General features: G+C 38.0%; 1 protein-coding gene across 2 annotated transcripts in view; it reads left to right on the plus strand.

The window, feature by feature from the left end:
• CNTN4 (contactin 4) overlaps positions 1-15000 on the plus strand; it is a 3809844-nt gene that overhangs the window by 1778633 nt on the left and 2016211 nt on the right. The gene's annotated exons all lie outside the window — the stretch shown is intronic.

The following is a 15000-nucleotide window of genomic DNA, read 5'->3' on the forward strand; positions in this document are numbered from 1 at the left end:
TATGTAACTTATGTACTTATGCCTTGGATATAGGACATACATCTGATGTGTGGTGCCTGTTAGGTATAAAGGCTTTGGTATGCTCACCAGACATTCGGCTATCTTTGTCAGGATATCCCAGATCTAAAGAGTACTGAATCAGTGAAAAGTAAAAAAATTACTGTTAAGTTCTTGCATAACTGTATTTTCTACTAAATGGTTGTGTTAAATTCTTTCGTAATCACCAGTCAAAATTTGTTGAAAATAAAACGATATAAAATGTATTTAATCTCATGGTGCTTTTTGGATTCAAAGCAAAGATTGCTATTTTGTATTTTATTTTAGAGCTTTTTACATTCCTTTGTTAACTTGGAAAATGTTAGATTGTTAACCTTGTAGGAATTATCCATTAAAATTCTTCCATAAGGTCTAATGACAGCACAAATGTTATGTTGACTTCTCCAAATGTGGAGAAACTGTGCTATTGCAGTTAACAGCAAATGTCATAGGCACATTTACATTATGTTCAGTATAAACTCAAAAAAATGTCTGTCATTAGTCTGACGTGGCTGAGAATATTAACAGTTATCCTTGGCACATTTACCTCATGATTTAGTATCAGGTTGTGGTCTCATCTTGTGATTATTTCTAGTATTGGTATACAGCGGCAACAACAGACTATTGAATTTATCAAGGCAAGTGAAGTTTATATAGTAAAGCAAACATGAGTCCATTTGTTTCTGTCATGTTAATATTAACATGTTTATTCAAGTATGTTGTAAGATATTTAAAATCTTTGAACCATAAAAGGAAGAAATGTAGCTTAAGTTCTGAAGGTCTTTTCAAAATACATTTAATGTTCAGTCCTTCAGTAAAAGAAAATAATTTCCCAAATCACTGACTTCAAAAATTGCTCATTAATTGCTTGTTTCTGAGCAAAATCCTTACAACAAAGCTTCATTTAAAAACTATTTTCATTTATTCGTATTATATATTATTTATGTGTGCATTCATACTTTAAAATTCAACTATAAACCAGTCCCTCTCTTTATTTGTTTGCTTGAAGGTATATTTATGTCTTTGCTTTTTTAAATTAGCTTAAAAATCATAGCATGCTTATGCCTGAATTTACAAATTTAAGAGGGAAAGCTGTAAAACCAGATTTAAAATATAAAAAGAAAAAAAAAATATATATATATATATATATATATAGAGAGAGAGAGAGAGAGAGAGAGAGAGTTACTGTCCATTGTATCTCTTTTGCTAGGACAAGCGTATCGCAAGGACCCACAGGACTCATCGAAGACTTAAATATGACCGTTTTGTCACCAATGTAAGAAAGAAGGACTTTAGTTGCACTGCATTAAGGAAGGTGACATGAGAAACAATTGATCTTGTCCCCAGTGTCATTGTGTAGAGTAACTCTTTAGTGCTGAGCAGTAATGTTCAATCCCAAGAACAATGCTTACATTCAAAGATAAAATAATTAGTTACATCAGTGGTCTTATTAACTGATCTAATTGCAGGAGATTTAAGTACGTGTACACCCCAGATGTCCTGCATCTGTTGCATTATCTATTTTACAAGCTGTCTAAAACCTTTGCTTCTAATACAAGACCTTTTTATCCTCTTAGAACATAGCCACATATCATATTCCTACTCAGACAATGCCAGCTATGTTCTTCTTAGTCCTAGAAGTTTAAACAACAAACATGTTGGAATCTCTGGCTTACCTCAGCTTTCAAGACATCTGTTTTTGTGTAATTACTGATATTGAATTTCAGAATAAAGATAGCACTCTCGTCTCAACAAAGAATTGCTGCCTTGCAATCAGGACCACTGGGAACTGTGGGGATATATGCATCATTATTTGACAGTCCAATGTCTTGTAACAGGTACTGCATGATAGGCTATAACTTTTATATTGTCTGGTGTATCACAAGAAAAGTGTCTACCATAGTATTGTGAAATATAGGTTCCCTTCCTCATCCCTTACAACGCATAATGGTTATCTAAATCAACGTGTTAACCTACCCGTCAAGCCTAGTATGATTTTATCAGAGACTTTACTTCTTTATAATCTGTAATACTGATACAACTTCAAATAAATATGCATATAGACTTCTTGAATTTGTAAGTACCAGTTCCCCAGCACAAACTCTCCCTATCCCGGCAGGGTTGTTAACTACCCTTACCCTGTGCGTATCCACTTTTTCCTGTTCCATCTCTATAACTTCCTGATAAATATGATCACATCGCTGTTGCTTTTCCCACAGCACAAACTTCCCCAAAAAAAAGACCCACGATATTTTGGGATCCTTCTAAAGCCAATGTAATACTAATTAATTTATATGTATCCTGGACAAGGACATCTGTCACATTCTGCCGAATAAAACCATTCAGGATGCCACCTTCCCTTGGCAAATGCCTCTCTTAACTACTTCATTTTGAATAGATATATAGAACTGGCCATCCCCATTTCTGCAAGAACACAAATAAATTCAGAAATACATCAGTTTAGTGGAAATGGAATGCATATATAAACCAACTGTATAAGAAAAAGAGAAAAGTTCAAGATACTTTGCAAAAAAATCCTCTTCTACACTATATAATCAACTTAATAATGTAAAGCAAGGTTTTCAGGAGTAAAATTATTAATTGTCAAGTCAGCTATGAACTTGGAGTTGCTTCCCAGCAACCACCAATACTTCAGCAGCTGAATTAGAAAATGAAGATACACATTTTTTATTCTTTTATATCCCACTCTGAACATACCTCACAACCTCTTATAGCAAGAAATCTGGACACAGGCCCCAAAATAGGGTGAATTTTTAAATATTGCTCTTACAAATTTAGAAAGTTGATAGAGTTACAAGTTTTGCATTAGCATGAAGTTTCTGAAGGATATGAAGTCTGAAACTGAAATGCCTGTCATTATTTTTAATGTCAATCTTTAATGATTTGCTACTAATTTGCCAGAAAAAGCACAATTCTGTGAAAAATGGACTAAAATATAAGGCAAAAATCTGGACATTCTGAGAAAATCTGTAGAGTTGAGAGGTATGACTCTGAAGCAGAAACTGTAGTACATATTCTTGCTGATTAATTTCTTCCTTCAGCCTCACCCCCTCCATTACCCACCTTCCCCAAAAGTTCCACCATGATGGTTTCAACTACCATCCTTAACAAAGTGGCTTTTATTCTTTCACAGACTAAATTCAGTAGTGCCTTAGGACCTGACTTTGTCAGGCTGCCTACTTCCAAATATCAAACATTGTACAGTTAAATATCTCATATTTATATTAGACTTTTCACAAAGGGTATGTCCCAGAAACTTAAAGAACAGCCACAGTTTTACCCCTACACAAAGATGACCCTACAACTGATCCTTGCAAATCTAGGCATATTAGTCACACCAGTATTACTTGTAAGCTAATGAAATGCATTATTACTGAACAGATGAACAATGACATAATTGCACTCCAGAACCTCAACCTATATCAATTAGCATTTGCTAAGGGCACATCTGGCATACTTCAACCTGCTCAATTGTTTATGACGGCCTCATTGTCTACACTGCTTCCACTGACCTTGTGGAAGTGTCTGACACTATTCCCCATGTAAGCATCATTAGCAAACTGTATAGTCTCAGTGTTAATGATTATGCTATCCACTGGATAGATAATCTGCCTATGGAATGATCTTGCAAAGTCTGTGTAGTGAGTATCTTCTCTAACTGGGTCAGTGTTGTTAATAATATTCCACAGAGTTCAACTTTGGTTCCACTCCTGTTTGATATTTGCTTATCAGAGGTAAAATCAGGCAACCCTAATCTGTGGATAAGTAAGTTTACTCGTGACTGCAAATTGGATACTACTGTCAACTCAGCTTATAGGTTAGCAGTAGTTTAATAGCCCTTCTGGGCTGTTTTAAGCTTAGCCAGTTACTCCACGTGAGAATCAAACTATGCACCTTGTGTCTGTAAGGTAAACACCTTAACCATTATACCAATTTCCCTCCTCCCTTTTTTATAATGATCCGGGGGTGGGTATTTTATGTCTACCAATGCTTCCCAAGGTGACAATCAAACCGTGTGTGTTGTCTCTGTAAGGTAAACACTTTAACCATTAGACCAACCCCTACATTTTTCACCAAGGCCTAAATTATACATGTATATTGCAGCATAGGATCTCCCTAAATGCTAAGAGTTTAGCATAACTTATTTTAGAAAGAATGGTTCTATTCCACTTATCACATTGGTGGTGTTCCTCTTAAAATAGAACCTACCATTGGTAACCATGATACTCACTTTAAAAATAAGTTATTGACTGTAATAGTTCAGCTGTAAATAAAAAAAGACCTTCTATCTCACACAGATTATCTCTCATGACATCTTTTCTAAGTCTAATGATGTCCTTGTATCTCTTTATTTCCCCCCCTTATCAAACCCATTATAATATAAAGTTCCTATCTGGAATGTACTACATAAGTACCTAGTACAACTTGAAAGGCTGAAAAGATTTCCCATGTGAAAAACATTAGGTTTACAACACTTAAGCTACACTAGCAAGCTGAACTGTCATTTCCAGCTCAGCCTCTGGCAGGCTCATGAGCAATGAATATTACCTACCAACTTATGTTAGGAAATACCCCTTACTTTTACACATATATCTAATAGCTGAACTTGTGCTCATTGCCAGGATATAAACACTGAATGTAAGATGAAAAAATGTATATATATATATATATATATATATATATATATATATATATATATATATATATATATATATTGGCATGATAGATTTATAACTGCAGCCATGATCATTGGAATAGACTCTCTTTTTTACATAATACCTTTCTGAAATCCGTTAAAGCAAACCTTCAAAACTTGGTGGTTAAAGGTTAGCTGCAAATTCATGCCTAAACTTAATGATAATTTTCTTGTATTCAGAGTGAACTATTTTAATCTTCTCATTGTAAGTACAATCTAGCAAGCACCTTAATGGCTCTCCACTCCTAAGCATGATATTATTCTATGAACCTAGGGACTTATTCTTCAGAATCAAAATGTATAGATGTATTACAAACCAACTATATATTTCAAGGAATATAATAAGATGTGATTCAGTAAAGTGTAGCTGTGGCTTTATGAATATAAGGGTCAGTTGCTTCCAAAATACATTCTCAACATAAAACTGCTCATCTAGTTCTTAACTGACACAAAATTATGAACTTGTTCAGAACTCATTGTAAGCACTAAATAAGCTACAAATTGCTAAATCACTCAACTTTCCTCACTTGTCTAGAGGAAAAGAGTTTTTAGTACTTAACAAATAAGCACCTATCCAGGCATGTCTATGGGTCAGCTCCCGGTGTTTTCTCCTGTCTACCTGATGAATCTGGGCATCTTGGGGCAATGCAGCAAGTGTCTCATGTACACAGACAACCCTCTCCTCCTACCACCCAACACTACAACCTGTGAGAGATGCACTTATATAGCCAAACTAGCCAAACTGGAAGCAAAGCTCTCTTCACCCAAGACTGGACTCAACAGTCAAGAGGAGAGGGTGAACACTTGCACCACACAACACTCATCACATAGTCCCTCAAAACCTACACCACAAAAACACACACATAGAAACACAAAACACACACCTACATTCAAGGAGGCTCTCAATAAAAATCTGCCCAAGCAACAGAGACCTCCAAAGCAGAAACTCAAGCAACGTCCACCTCCCAACGCAACCCAAATGACACATAGCCCACAAACTCAGTGTGCCATCCAACCACAGCCCATAAGGCATAACATCATACCCAACATTCTAGTCATAAGTGACTCTATAGTCAGGCACACTGATGTTCCACTCACCAGGCAAAACAAGGAGAAAGTTACTGTCAGCTGCCTGTTGGGTGCCAGGATCTACCACATAATGCACACACTCAGGTCACTACACAACAAGTACAAATATGATTCTGTCATTGTCCATGTTGGTGTGAATGACCTGAGATGTACCTCCCTGGACTACATGAAAAGAGACATGGAGGAGCTCTCCGATCTTGTAGCCCAGGCAGGTATGACCCTAGCCCTGAGTAGCATGCTGCCATCACCCAGAATGATACCACAGTACAAGGACAAAATAATTGACTTCAACAATTGGCTAAGCTTCTGGTGTCATTCTAAGGGGATCCCATATCTGTCTGCCTGGGATGACATAATCAACAGACCATGATGCTTTGCCAGTGATGGCCTGCACCTGTCACCCTTGGGATTCCAGATACTGGATAAGGCTCTTGCTACCCCTAAAGTGCCTTTTTTAGGCAAGGTTCAAATGACAAATTCACCACCATAACAGGTACAAGCAAGCAAAATCTGAGGGTAATGCTACTCAATGCTAGAAGTCTAAACCTCAAAATGCACTTACTTGAGGCACTCCTTAAAATGGAAAACATCGACATCTGTGCAGTGACAGAGACCCGGTTAAAGGCTCCAGAGAGCACCCCTGCGTTACCAGGCTATAATTCATACCACACATTTCGGCCACCTAGCCTGGAATGAAACACTAAAGGTGGAGGCGTGTCCATATTCATTAGGATATCCACACCTTCAGACTAGTTGCTCAGCATAATGCTTCCAAGATTATCCAAGTGCAATTAACTCTGGGCAAGACCGCAATCCAAATTGTAGCTTGTTACAGATCCCGCACCATGCCCCAAGATTCCCACTCCTCATTACTTGATACACTGGAAAATATTAGGGTACAACCTAACACCCTAATAATGGGCGATTTCAGCTACCCCATCATTAACTGGAAAAACTACTCATGTACCAACTCTTTTGCTCAACGTTTTCTGGAATTCATAAATTCCAACACCTTGGATCAACTTATCCACAGCCCCACAAGGGGCAGCAGTATCCTTGACCTGGTCATTACCAACATGCGTGACAGGTGTTCCACACCAGAGGTCAATTCCTCGTTGGTCAGATCAGAGCACAAGCTAATCACCCTAGACATCCACATCCTGCCCCCACCCCCATTAGGGAAACCACCGTAAAAAAATTCTCCAAAGCCAACATCACGCTTCTTAAGACAGAAGTGGCAAATGTCATGACACCCATGCAGAAGGACAATAGAGATATGACTGCTGAATTCTACACAAATGCACTTTATAAGCACTTACACAAGTGCACAGATTGTGCTATCCATAACAGAACCAAGATGTTCTCCACCAAAAAAAGAAAGCCAATCTGGTGGTCCCCTGCCATAAACAAACTCTACAATAGAAGAAAGAAACTGCTGCCAAAAAGAGTAAAATCCCATGATTGGATGAACTCTGTGGTCAGCCTCCGTAAGAAGCTGAGATCCCTCATAAAATCCTCCAAAGCTAGTTGCGAAAACAAAATCACCACTGATTCTAAAGACAACCACAAAGCATTATATAGCTATGTCAAGAATCTCAATGGCAACACTCAGATTTGCTCTGAGTTACAGCACAATGGCACTAAATATACAGAACCAACTGATATTGCTAACATCCTGGCAGATAGGTTCAGTGCTAACTTTGCCCCCCTCTCACCCCCTAGAGGGCCCATCTCTATACCGGAAGAATGCAAAGTTCCTGTAGTCATGGCTGCAGAGGTAAAAACCACACTCTCCAAAGACAAGAACACAGCATCCATGGGGACATGACAACATCCCAGGCTGCATTCTATACAAACTACAGAATGAACTGGCACCCCACCTAAGTACCATGTTCAATCATAGTCTCACCTCAGGCTTTGTGCCCACTGAATGGGCACACAGCAACAGTTATCCCACTCCACAAAGGGTGATCCACCATGGAACCCGGGAACTACTGCCCCATTAGCCTGATGAGCCTGGTCTGCAAGGCCATGGAACGTATCATCATGAAACTTATAAACAAAGACATTGGTAATCTCCAAATTCTGGACCCGCACCCGGTTCAGGTTTGTAAAAGGCATATCATGTCTACTAAACCTGATAGACTTCTTTGAAGCAGTCACCAAAGCCATATATGAGGGTAAGGTGGTTCATACAGCCTATCTAGATCTTGCCAAGGCTTTTGACACCATCCCCTACTCTGGATTTATAGATAAACTTACTAAACTAGGTATAAATCCCTATGTCACAAGATAGGTTGCCAACTGGCTCACTGACAGAACCCACACTGTGAAAGCAGCAGACTCCAAATCCGACTTCAGACCAGTGACAAGTGGAGTACCACAGGGTTCAGTTCTCGGTCCACTCCTGTTTGGTATCTACTTCTCTGAAGTACAGGTTAACACAGAAGGTCTTTGGCTAATGAAGTTCACAGATAACTGCAAACTAGGAGCCATAATCGAAACTGCTAATGATGTGGACATCCTACAAAAGGGCCTCACTGAGACAGATGCCTGGTGTCAAAGCCATGGCCTCAAGCTCAATGCCAAAAAGTGCATTGTCATCCCTTTTGGTAAAAACTCTGTCCCCATGAACTACCACATAGGAGGTAGTCTACTTAACACTGAAAGTGTGATAAGAGACCTTGGGACAGAGGTGGACAGTAGTCTCTCCTTTGATAATCACATTGCCACAGTAGTTAGGAAATCCTTCTACGTGGCACACCTCATCACAAAAGGTTTCTCATCTAGGAAAAAAAGAGGTAATTGTTCGCCTCTACTTATCACTCATTAGACCCATTATAGAGTGCAATGCCCCTTTTGGTATGTACCTCACAAGACATCTACAACAACTGGAAAGGCTGCAGAAATACCTCACAAAGAGGATTTCCGGCCTCAAACAGATGCCCTATGCAGACTGTCTCAAAAAACTCCATCTTTACTCCATCGTATATCGCCTACTCAGAGGCAATCTCTGCCTAACATACAAAGCTATGTCAAGCCCAGAGCTGTTGGACATGCTCCACTTAAAGAAATCCCAATCCCTCTGAGTTACATGCTCTAGGGACCTAAACCTTGACACTAAAATAAACAGAACATGCTGGAGGGATAGATTCCTGTCCCAGAGACTTCCCATACTCTGGAACAAAACTACCTATCTATATCAAACAAAGCTCTTTTTTAGCACTCTTCAAGAAAAATCTGGATAATTGGATGGGAAATAGGAAATTCACCCCGGGGATCACTTCTGTGGCTCTGCTCAACAGGGACACGGGAAAATAATTTTCTTGGGTGGCGAAAGCCAGGGTACCTTTTTGGCTAGGCTTATATAGGCCCTAGGGCCAATAGCCTAGTACCTACCTATGAACCTATGAACCTATGAAATGATAACAGCAGGACAGCAAAAACAGACAGGAGACAAACACTAGCAGGAAACATTCCTTTGTTGCATTGCTGTTGATAGTGAGCTGTTAAAATAGTTGGAAAAACCCTGAATGCAATGTTTTGCATACGTACTCTTTTAATGTAATATCTATTTAAGCAATATCTCATGACTGATGTCAATGGAATCCTAAATAAATTAGATAGTGTGGGAAAAATTAAAGGGCCATGCAGTTTAATGAAACATTGATACATGAGTGAATGAGTGGGTAGGATAAGGCAGAAAATATTTCTAATATACAAATACCCTCTTGTCAGATAAAGAATTGTCTTATGATTGAAGGCATCTATTTCAGCAGCAGCATGATTTAAAAACTGTACAACTGCTAGATGTGAAATTAAACATGAAATCCAATAAGGGATTTTATTCTTAGCTAACATAAAATACCAGATGTAAAATGTGCTACAAATAGTAGAAAAATGTAAACAAAACAAATAAATAATAAGGACAAGCTAAAATTAGATGATTGCATATAGGATAATTCATTGAACGACTCAATGCACATGATGTACTTATTCTGTCCCTTTTAAAAGTGAAAAACCCATACTTTACCTGCATATCATTTCTACAATAATGCACAACTGTTTTATAATATACATGTCTGTGTCAGGAGTTTATGTCAGAAGACTTGAGTTTTTTGGAAACTCAAACTTCATATGGTTTAGAGCATATGTCGGACTTTCCAAAAACTTGCAGCATTTGTGCGGACATCCCTGTACAGTGGTAATAGGGGAATTTACCCTTCTCCCCACTCTAGTGTTATCTTGGAGTTAGTTTATATGATTTGCAGGTGGTGTAGGAGCACTGCAGGTTTGCCCTGCTGCAAAAATATAGATTTTTGTTGTTTTGTTTTGTTCAAGTTTTCAGAAAGTTGAACATATGGTCTCAACCATATGATGATTGAGTTTCTGAAAACTCAATATTCGGACATTAACCCCTGTGGCAAATGTGTTAAGAATATAAATGCCTGCCACAGACGTTTCAATGAATCCTTCTTTGAAACATTTGTTTAGTCTACCATTTTAAAATGACTGATATTATCTGCATTGCTTTCATTTTTGTGCAAGGAATAAAATTGTGTTTATGTAGGATCACATTGGATAATAGGTTAATGCATTTACCTACTGTGCAATAAAACAAGTACATCTTATATGGACAGAGAGCATCTTTCCTTGTTGAATTACCAGGCTGTTATGAATTCATGCGAATGGGTCAAATTATGATGGGTAAAAACATGAAACTTCCCTTCAGATCTCTGAGGGTATGAACATCAGAGTTTGTGTCCTACCACAGCTGCCATTCAAGTGACATGTTACATGAAACACTTTCCCCAACACCCAACCCATCAAGACAATATGTTATCCTAGCCTTGCAAATTCCATTTCAGTATGTGTTAATGATTGTACTGAGTCTCTTAGGAAATAATTATTCTAGCACTGGAGTTCATATGAGACCTTTGTCTACAAAATCTAATTAGTACTGTCCTTGTACATACTGTTAACAAAAATACTTCAAAAAAGAGTTTCACATTTGTGACAAGAAACTGCACCAGGCAAACTGTTCTAACATGCTAATTTTATTTTGTTCTTTTATTTCTAAGTTATTAATCAGGATGCAACACCTATCTTGCTGGGCCATTTTTAGGTTAAGCTTTGGATGTATTACGGATAGTTTTGCTACAGTTAGTCATAATAAAACCTTATGAACATTTCCTTAGGATACAAAGTTGAACTGGTATTAACTTACATTTAGTTTTGGATCACTATGAAATACTCTACAATAAGAGACTTACAAACAATTAGGACTTATACTTGAATATATATTCTTAATGCACATTTATTTTGCACAGCGTATTCATACCAATTTAGATAGGATTGACTAAGGTTTAAAAATGCTGGTATTATGCAACCTGACAGAAGATAGGAGTAGTGTGGGTGAAAGGAGGGGTAACCAAAGAGAGGGAGGAGCAAAGATGGACTAATATGATGTGGTAGGGGGAGGGTAATTGTGTACTTAGTGAAGATAAGAATTGTGACCCCAGAAAACATTTCCCCATCAGTAACAGTTGTATTAATAATGTATTTACTCTGCTTACTTGCAAATACTTCAGGAGTACCAGGAGAGAGATGCAGTAAGGCTTTGGCTAGTCCTTTAATGTCTAATGGACCTTAAATGTAGCAAAAGATACGTGGTGTGTGTGTGTGTGTGTGTGTGTGTGTGTGTGTGTGTGTGTGTGTGTGTGTGTGTGTGTGTGTGTGTGTGTGTGTGTACACGTGACATCACATTCATGACCATACTTATGCTTTAACTCAAACACGTAAACATATCCATACTCCAGTTCAAACTCCAGCTTAATTGACTTATATTGATCATTACAATACTCATACTGATATACTTAAATTCAAATTTCAAACCATCAGTCTGTTGATAACTAATGCTTATTATCTGTGAAACGACTCCATTAAGACTATTTATGTTTTTCTGTTTGATTTCCAAATCCAGAGCTGTTTGAGCTCCATCAGTGCTTTCAATCTACTTTTATTTACCAATAACAGACTGGGCAGCTCTGGCTCTCAACCTTCCTATCCTGTCCCTCCATTATAGTATTGCATTGCTTGGGGTAAACAAACATTTAATGTGTATTAGCAGTAGAATACAGCCCCCCAACACAAACTTACACATATCCCAGTGTGGCAGCCCCCCTCCCCAAGCTTTCTAAGCAGTGAGCCAGACATATGTATTCAAATCATCTGCTTTTCATACAATCCTGTGTCATTAATGTAGTGGGCATGGTAATGCCATTTTAACAAAAATGCAGTACATCATTAAACCGAGTTTTCGTGTCACTTCTAAGAGAATTGCTTTCAAGTAGTTTTCTTATTTAAAGATTTGAATAATTTTTTGGGGAGTATAAGTATAGTTGCCTCATTTCTTGATACAGCTTATCAGGTGTTGAAACTCAAACTTCAATGTATTAAACCAATGTTAAGCGCTTTCATCCTTAGTGAATTAGGACTTCATCAGTTCACTTAATGTTGGTTTAATAAATCGAAGTGTGGGTTTCAGCTCTGAAGTCTCTCTTTTTTTTGTCTTATCAGATGTTAATAGGAAAGAAAGGTCATAGAGAAACAATGTCAGTAGTAGGGCTACTATTATGTAACTGACAAACAATGAGCTATTAAATTTAATGTGCTTTCTGTGTCAGGGTAATTATAAATGGAAAGTTGTAAATTCTCAAGACCTTCAATGATCCTGTGCTGTTTGAATACATATGGCTCTCTAGTTCCTAACTTTGCTAATAATTACATTAATAAGGGATCTTTAAAGAATCATACAATATCAGTGTGCAAATCTGCTTTACTCATTTAAAAATTAACTAACAAAAAATGTTTGTTAAAGATAGCTAAAATATATTCACCCTGGAAGCACATGCAATCCCAAAGCAAGCATTCCATACCATTCTGAGGAAAAAAACAACAGGTTGGCAATAAAGCTACCCACTGATGAAAAGGATGCAGTACTCAGCCTCAGCACAGTGGATATAAGAAGAGAGCTAAGGAGAGTGAACCCCAGGAATGCTGCTGGCCCAGGCATCATACTGGGCAAGGTGTTAAATGGTTGTGCTGATCAACTATGCACAGTGCTTCAGGAAATATTTAGCACCTCTCTCGCCATGGCAAAAGTACCTTCATGCTACAAAGAAACTAACATCATCCTGCTACTTAAGAAAAACACTGTCTCCAACCCAAACAACTACAGACCAGTCGCTCTGACATCCACTGTTCTGAAAGGTTTTGAGCGGCTGATTAAAAAGCATTTTTCATCATGCCTGCTTCCTGATTTTCACCCGCTATATTAGTAGCACTACATATCTACCTTGTGCATTTAGAGGGAAAAGACAACTATGTAAACATGCTGTTCATAGAGTTCAGCTCTGCATTTAATATGGTGGTACCAATGCAGCTGATAGAAAAACTGGTGCATTTAGGAATAAGTAAACATCTCTGTAACTGGATCCTGGACTTGCTGATTGAGAGACCACAGAGGATGTGTTCAGGTAAGAACACATCAAAGTGCATCAAGATTAACACTGGGGTTCCACATGGTGTGTTCTCAGCCCACTGTTATTCACCATCCTGACCCATGACTGCTATGCTAAGCACATGTTTGAGTATATCATCAAGTTTGCTGATGACACCAATCGTGGGTGTCATCACAAAGGAGGATGAAAGTGTGTACAGAGAGGATGTGGCATCTGTGATCAGTTGGTGTGAGGGGAACAACCTTGACCTGAATGTAAGCAAGACCAAACAAAATTATCATTGACTTCAGGAAAAGGACAACAAACCACCCAGTGCTCAGGATCAATGATGAAAGTGTGAAGAGTACAAAATTCCTAGGTGTACTCATATCAGAGGATCTCTAGTGGTTGGGAAACACCAGCCAACTGGTCAAGAAAGTGCAACAATGCCTCCACTTTTTAAGAAGGCTGAAAAAAGCTAAGCTTCCTCCTCATATACTGTCTACCTTCTATAGAGGTGCAATAGAGAGCATCCTCACCTGCAACTTCACAGTGTGGTTTGGGAGCTGCACAGTTAGAGAACGAAAGGTGCTACAAACAGTGATGAGGGTTACAGAGATGGTAACAGGTTCCAGTCTTCCATCGATACATCTATATTCTGCAAGAAGCATCCAACGAAAGGCCACCAAAATAATACAGGACAACACACATCCTGAGCATGGACTGCTAAAGCATCTGGCATTGGGCAGGAGATATTGCAGCATCCACTGCAGGACTACAAGATTAAGTAAGTTTCTACCCTACAGTGATTAGACTTCTGAACTCCAGCACTAGTTCCAGGGGTCTGGACACAAAATAAGTAATTTTTTATTTATTTGTGCAATATATACTTACATCTATTCCAAATGAGTGCAATATTCATTTATTATATCCATAGTCATTATTAGTTTACTCACTCCAGTGCAATATTAGACAAATACCTTAGGCATTTCAATCTGTAGTGTGTTGTTTTACTTTAAATAGGGTAGTTAATTTAACACACAGGAGGGTATTTTTTTCATATATGAGTGTTGGTAAATCACTGATCTTTCTTGCATGTATTGGGAGGAATATTGTATTTGTTAGTTATGTTTAGTCCTCTACTTGTATGTGTTGTTTCACTTTCCTTTGTAATCTCAAGAACTGAGCTGATGCACAAAATTTCGTTTAGGCTGCATGTGTAGTTCTAGATGACAATAAAGGTTACTTTGACTTTTGACATACAGCAAAACACAAAAAAGTAAATTTTTCCATGGAGCATGACCCTCTGATTCCCCTTCTGAGGAACTTCATACTGCAACCTAACTTGCATAGTCATTTTCAGTGTTTTACTACCTCTCAGAGTAAGGGTTGTCAGAAACAAGCAAAAAATGTCTTTCCCTAGGAGACAGCATAAAACAATACAACATGAACATCCGTTTGCATTACTTTATGTAGTGAGCAACATGTGAACAGCTGCTCCCTCGGAAGTGAATGTGAGGAAAAGTGAAGTGAGTAATCTCATAAAAGTGAATGACAGGTAATCCTTTGTGGAGTTTTCATGTTAATGGTTGCTTCAGCTGTACCAGTAAAGGTATTATATATATATATATATATATATATATATATATATATATA

The sequence above is a fragment of the Protopterus annectens genome, chromosome 7.part0, assembly GCF_019279795.1.
Source record: "Protopterus annectens isolate FY-2018-M chromosome 7.part0, PAN1.0, whole genome shotgun sequence".
Lineage (NCBI taxonomy): Eukaryota > Metazoa > Chordata > Ceratodontiformes > Protopteridae > Protopterus > Protopterus annectens.